This window comes from Gadus chalcogrammus, chromosome 14, assembly GCF_026213295.1.
Source record: "Gadus chalcogrammus isolate NIFS_2021 chromosome 14, NIFS_Gcha_1.0, whole genome shotgun sequence".
NCBI classification, from domain to species: Eukaryota; Metazoa; Chordata; class Actinopteri; order Gadiformes; family Gadidae; genus Gadus; species Gadus chalcogrammus.
Window position 1 is genome coordinate 23,359,669 of NC_079425.1, and position 6,500 is coordinate 23,366,168.

A 6,500-nucleotide genomic window follows, 5' to 3' on the forward strand; every position below is an offset into this window, starting at 1 on the left:
GTGGTGTGTGTGTTTGCTCGTCTTTGTGTGCCTGTGCATTTGTTCACTACTGTGCGTGTCCCCTCGCGTCCGCCCACGCAGGAGATCATCAACTTCAACTGCCGTAAGCTGGTGGCGTCCATGCCTCTGTTTGCCAACGCCGACCCCAACTTCGTGACCTCCATGCTGACCAAGCTGCGGTTCGAGGTGTTCCAGCCGGGCGACTACATCATCCGGGAGGGCACCATCGGCAAGAAGATGTACTTCATCCAGCACGGCGTGGTCGGCGCTGACCAAGGGCAACAAGGAGACCAAGCTCTCCGACGGCTCCTACTTCGGGGGTGAGTGACCCCCGCAGGGCCGGGGAGCACACACATGTTGTGGAGGAATGCGTTGTCTTTCTGTGTGCGATAGCGTTTTCAAGAAAATATAGATTTTGATCTACACTGAATATTAACAACGATTTCAGTACTGTTTAACCGCAGTATCGATACACTCGGTACCAGCGGCGATTCCTCGCTCTATGTTATAACCTTGTTATATTTATTTCTCCATCTAAAAAAAATATTGTATAGTATGCATCAAAAATGGATAGAATATTGATATCTTTCAAGGTATTGCATCAAAGTTAGAAAACCCAGTTTCTTGACAACACTGTGCAACACACAACAGTGTGCGTGCATTTGCGCGTGCATGTTTGTCTGTGTGTGGGTGTTGTTTCCTGTTGACACCCGAATGCGACACCATAACGTTTGCGCTAATGGTTTTGTGAGACTCATCGGCTGAAAAGATCTGCAAAACAGCACGCATACATTTTGTACATTTAGGTCCGGACCGTTTTATGTTCTGGTGTTTAAAATGGTGGACACACCACCCAGAGAGGACCACATAAGCTGAGTTCTTCCTGGGCTGCCGTTGGTTTGTGATCCAGCAATACGATGGAGATGTCAAGTCATCCTAGCTAGGCTCTTAGCCTCACTCCGGCAACATGGCAGCGGCACTCACCCCCAGATCTCGCCTTATGCGGAGGGTGGGGGGGGGGGGGAACTCTCTCCCCCACACCCCTCAGATCTCTCTCTGAGTGGAGGGAGGGGGGGTTAACCCTCTCCCTCACACCCACGGCTGGAGCTCAGCTCTCCAGGGAGCCACCGTGAACAAATCAAAGGAAAGCGTGTCTGCCGCGTTGAGTATATATCAGGAAGCGTGCGTAGGGGTCGCGATAATAAAAAAACTTTTCCATCCCACAAACAGATCAATACTTAACGGAATACCACCGCCTAAACACTTTGACGTTGCTACACAAATGTCTTGGTGATGTGCGCACCCCACTTCCTATTATACTGTTATTTGTTGTATTTCACTTTGCCGCGGGTAAACGCGATTTCTCTAGACGCTCCTACGTCACAGGGAGAGGTTGCTGCAGCATCCACGATTAATAATAAAGCCTGTTACACATATTGTTGCAATACATTCGATTCATTCATTCAATGAACACATGTGACATTCACAGAGTGGTGCCTCCTGATGTTGAGAGTGTGTAATGAATGTAGTAAAATAGCACCCTGGAGCAGATTGCTGGCTGACTTGCATATCATGTTAAAGTACAATATTACACATTTCAGAAGATAGGAGCTTTGGTGCCTTGTAATTTCTAGTAGACGTTTTATAACGTCAATTATAGAGGGTTTTAGGCTGTATTATTAAAGCCTTTCACCGTAACCCCGGCATGCTATAGACTGATTGCTGAAGTGTTGCTGATGAGGGTCAGAGCAGCACCAACACACACACACACACACACACACACCACACACACACACACCACACACACACACACACACACACACACCACACACACACACACACACACACACACACACACACACATGCACTCTCACATACACGCACACACGCATGAACGCACACAAACAAATGCACTCTCACACACAGACATGCACACATACACACACAGACAGACACACCTGCACACGCATACACAAACACACACTCTCACACACATACAAACACACTTAGACACATACACACACACACACACACGCACACACATATACACACGTACACACGCACACTCACACAGACACAGACACATAAAAAGACACATTTGCACACACACAAGCGCATGTGCACCGCATACAACCCTACATACACACACACAAACACACACAGACACACACCCTCTTAAGTCCTGCCCTCCACCCCCCTCCGCCCCAGTGTATGTGACACATGTAGGGGATGATGTGTGCCATACTGCCCTCACCAAATACCAATTAGTTTGCCCAGTGACAGCATATCATTTAGTCTACACTGTTTAAGTAATGAGAAACAGCGGCAGAGCATTTAACAGCTTATGACCCTCCTGTGGAAGTTTAATTACGTCTTCTCCGCTCGGCCGCTCTGCCTGCCCTCTCCCTAGGGGTCCCTCAGAAATAATAGAAAGATGGTGGCCATATCTCTGCCTGTGCCAAAACTAATCAACATTTAAAAAAAGCATTCCTCCACAGCTTCCTCCAAGACACCAGCCCCTCCCTGTCTCTCCATAACCGCCTTAACGCTGCAGTTATTCTAATAAGTCACGATCGGGTGTTTAATGAGAAGCCGACTCCATAGGCTCACAGACGGTCGTTTTAGTCGGGCGGCCGCGCGTTTTTGTCCCTTCCACAGCAACAACTCGGTTTCTCTCTGTGAGCGTCTTCTGCAAGCACAATATACATTTTCAACAGCTTGTTTGCGATGGAGATTAATGTCAACTATCTTAGAGAAGAGCTGCCGAAATTGAAACAGTTATTTTTTCTTTGCAAAAAGACAGCTATAGGGGAACCCGAACTGCGGCTCCAAAGGCGGCAAGCGATGCCGCGACTCAACCGCGGCGCGCTTTAATCTTAAGCCTTGGATCTGCAATTATTATTATTTTCCCCGCACCAATGTGATAGAGAACCCCCAGGGTTTGCGTATTTCACTCCATTATCCTGCAACTATCCTGGCAGCGGCGTGCTTTCCAATGTGCAGCGAGAGAGAGGGAGAGAGTATGAGAAAGAGAGAGAGGGAGATAGGAGAGGGAAAGGGAGAGGGAGGGAGAGGGAGAGAGTGAGGCAAACTTAAGCTGAGAACCACTGGGAGTTTGTTAGCAAACACGAGTTAGCCATTCATGAAATTAATTGGTGGCTGCATCAGTACAGGGGGTCGTGGTGGTGGATGTACCGCATCTGATTGTGGAGGAGATGGTGATGGTGGTGGTAGAGGTGATGGTGATGTGGTGGTGGTGGTGGTGGTGATGTTTTGGAGGGGGTTTTGGTTGTGGTGGTGGTGATGGAGGTGATGGTTGTAGAGTTATGGTGGTGTTGGTGATGGTAGACTGATGTGAAGGTGGTGGTGATGGAGGCGGTGGTGATGGAGGCGGTGGTGCTGGTTGAAGTGGAGGTGAGAGTGATAGTGGTGGTGGAGATGATAGTGGTTGACTTTATGGTTGTGAGGTGATAGAGGTGGGGATGATGTTGTTGGAGGTGGAGGTGTGCTGGAAGCAGAGGTGATGGTGGCGGTGGGGATGGGGGTTGAGGTGGTGGGGGGACATGGCTGGAGTACATTTTAAAGCTAAATAAAGACAAAACAATAGTTGCTGTTGATTGTGAGGTTGGAGTGGACGTAAGGCTTGTGGAGGAGTTAGAGATGGAGGTGATGGTTAGTGGTTGGGGACTATTGGGGAGTTCTGACTCAGTGTCGGTAAACAGGTAGTCCGCTGGGATGAGCTGCTCACTGAACTATCGCGTGCAGCGAGATTAGAAGTCTGTGTGTGTGTGAGTGTGTGCGTGTGTATGTGTGTGTTTACATGTGTGTGTGTGTGTGTGTGTGTGTGTGTGTGTGTGTGTGTGTGTGTGTGTGCATGTGTGTGCGGGTTTATAGAAGTGTGTTTTGGAAGGTTGGTTTTAGCAAGTGTATATAAGAGTGTATAAATGATTGTGTCAAGAGAACATTGCCTTGGTCAACTCACTTTCCCGTTACTTGACACAGACACACACACACACACACACACACACACACACACACACACACACGCACGCACGCACGCACGCACGCACACGCGCACGCACACGCACACACACACACACACACACACACACACACACACACACACACACACACAAATGCTCATTTGCATCACTACCAACTCATGAACCGTAGGCCAGCTCATTTATTCAGAGACAGCCTGATTTATTCACGTGAATGTACACAGTGGCAGGCTGCTGCAGAGTGTTTGCTATAGGAAGCTGAGAGCTTACAGTGTAGACTCCAGCATGGACACAGAGAAAGCTCCTGGACACAATGGCCTTTGATGTGTAATACAAGGTATTAACAACAAAGATTGTACCAATATTCGTATTTCAGTTAAAAGGATGGACATAGATACCTAGGCAGTGCCTTGGTTGTCCCAGGTAACATGAACACATCAAACCACCCAAAATGCACCTTGGCATTTCTCTATCTAAATGATGCCTATCACTTAAGCCCACAAACACTGGCTCGGCTCCCAGTTATCCAAAAGCACCACAAGGCCTCTGGGAAATGTAGTACGGCTGCCTGGTTTTCTCTTGGAGCTTCCGCCTGTCTAGATTTGCCTCCAGATAAGCTATTAGATTAGCAATTAGATTATGCTCCACAGGCTCGGCCAATAAGATGATTCTGGTTCTGACAGCCTAGCGTTGGAGAGGAACACCGTAGCTCTCTTAACGCCCGGGTGGATTCTTTTGTCCAAAGCGACTGACAACCGCTCATACACACATTAACATAGACGGTGGTGTCAACCATACACGGCAAAAGCCAGCTCGTCGGGAGGTTAGGGTGAGGTGCCTTGCTCATGGACACATCAACACACAGCTAGGAGGAGCTGGGGATTGAACTAGCAACCTTCCGGTTACAAGTCAACCCGCTCTAATTCACTCCCTTCTCTCCTTCCCTACCTCCATCCCTCCCTCCCTCCCTCTCTCGCTCCCTCCTCCCTCCCTCCCTCCCTCCTCCCTCCCTCCCTCCCTCCCTCTCTCTCCCACCTCTTTCCCTCTCTCCTCCCCTACCTGATGAGCAGCTTGAGGCTGAAGCAGGGCTGGGTGGTCTGGGGGTCCCTCAGACTCCCAGGGGCTCTGGGGAGCTGTCTCTTTGTGTCTAAGTCGCGGCATCCTCCACAGGCGGGCGGCTGAACCAGTGACCTATTAAACCACAGGTATAGGGGAAGAAAGAGAGAGAGATGGAGAGAGGAGAAGGAGTGTCAGGGATTAAACGGCTGCTTTGAAATCTGGCTCCCCATCATTACTTCAGTCGTCACTAGAACTTGTTTCTGGAACCGAGTCACTTTTAATCTTTAATCTCTGAAAAGGCTGGATCGAGATCCAATAGGGTTTTTCCCCTGCACTCTCGTTTCATTTTCGTCATCAGACTCTCTCTCTATTTTCTCTCTCTCTCTCCTCTCTCTCTCTCTCTCTCTCTCTCTCTCTCTCTCTCTCCTCCCTCTTCCCCGCTCTCTTTCTCTCTCCCTCTCTCTCTCTCTCCCCCCCCTCTCTCTCGCTTCCTCCCTCCATCTCGCTCTCTCTCTGTATCCCTGCCTCTCTCGCCCTCTCCCTCACATGGAGCTCAGACTGGCGGTGTTGTGGAGCTGCCAAATAGCCACCATGACAGAGTGAGTCACTAAGGGGCGCTGGCAGCGGCCAGGCCCAGGTAATCCTCTTGGTCCTTAACCCAGTTAGCTCCATGGTTGCTCATTCGGTGGCTCCCAGCAGCGGCAGACACACTCAGGATTATCTGGTGACAGCCCCAGCGCCCAGACGTTTCTATCGGCTCTCCTGATGGACCAATCAAATGATGATTTATGGGGAATCGCGTCTGCATGAATTCATGTGTTGTTGTTTCTGGGGGCTGGGCAGGGGGGGGGGGGGGGGATGACATTGGACACTCATTGGGCGTTTTTTTTCTATTATCTTGCCCTTGACAACCGTTGTCATGGGCGGCACTCCCATGCAAATGTTTAAATGTGGTAAATAAAGAATAAGTTAATAAATTAAAGTAACTTAACTAAAACTAAAGTAATTTCATTTGTTATCTTAAAGATAGCAAACTAATTACCGTCCACCGCACCCCCACCTCCTACACTGCCCTCCTCCATCGACACCAGCGCAGAGGACAGGTTCAACACACAACAGACGCACCCGGAGGGACGTGTGTTACGTGACTGCTGGTTGCGTGAGAATGTTCGCACACATTAAAAAACGGCCCGTACCATTTTGCTCCTTCTCTTCTGGCTCTGTTTACGCAGACCATCAAACACACAGAACAGAACACATATGTGTACACACAGACATATATGAACGCACACACACACACACACACACACACACACACATGTGAACACACCCACATGTGTATACACACACACACACACACACACACAGACACACACACACACACACACCACACACACACACACACACACACACACAAACACACACACACACACACAACAC

At 49.3% G+C, this 6,500-nt stretch overlaps 1 protein-coding gene across 1 annotated transcript in view; it reads left to right on the top strand.

The window, feature by feature from the left end:
* hcn4 (hyperpolarization activated cyclic nucleotide-gated potassium channel 4) overlaps positions 1 to 6,500 on the top strand; it is a 90,115-nt gene that overhangs the window by 54,204 nt on the left and 29,411 nt on the right. The gene's annotated exons all lie outside the window — the stretch shown is intronic.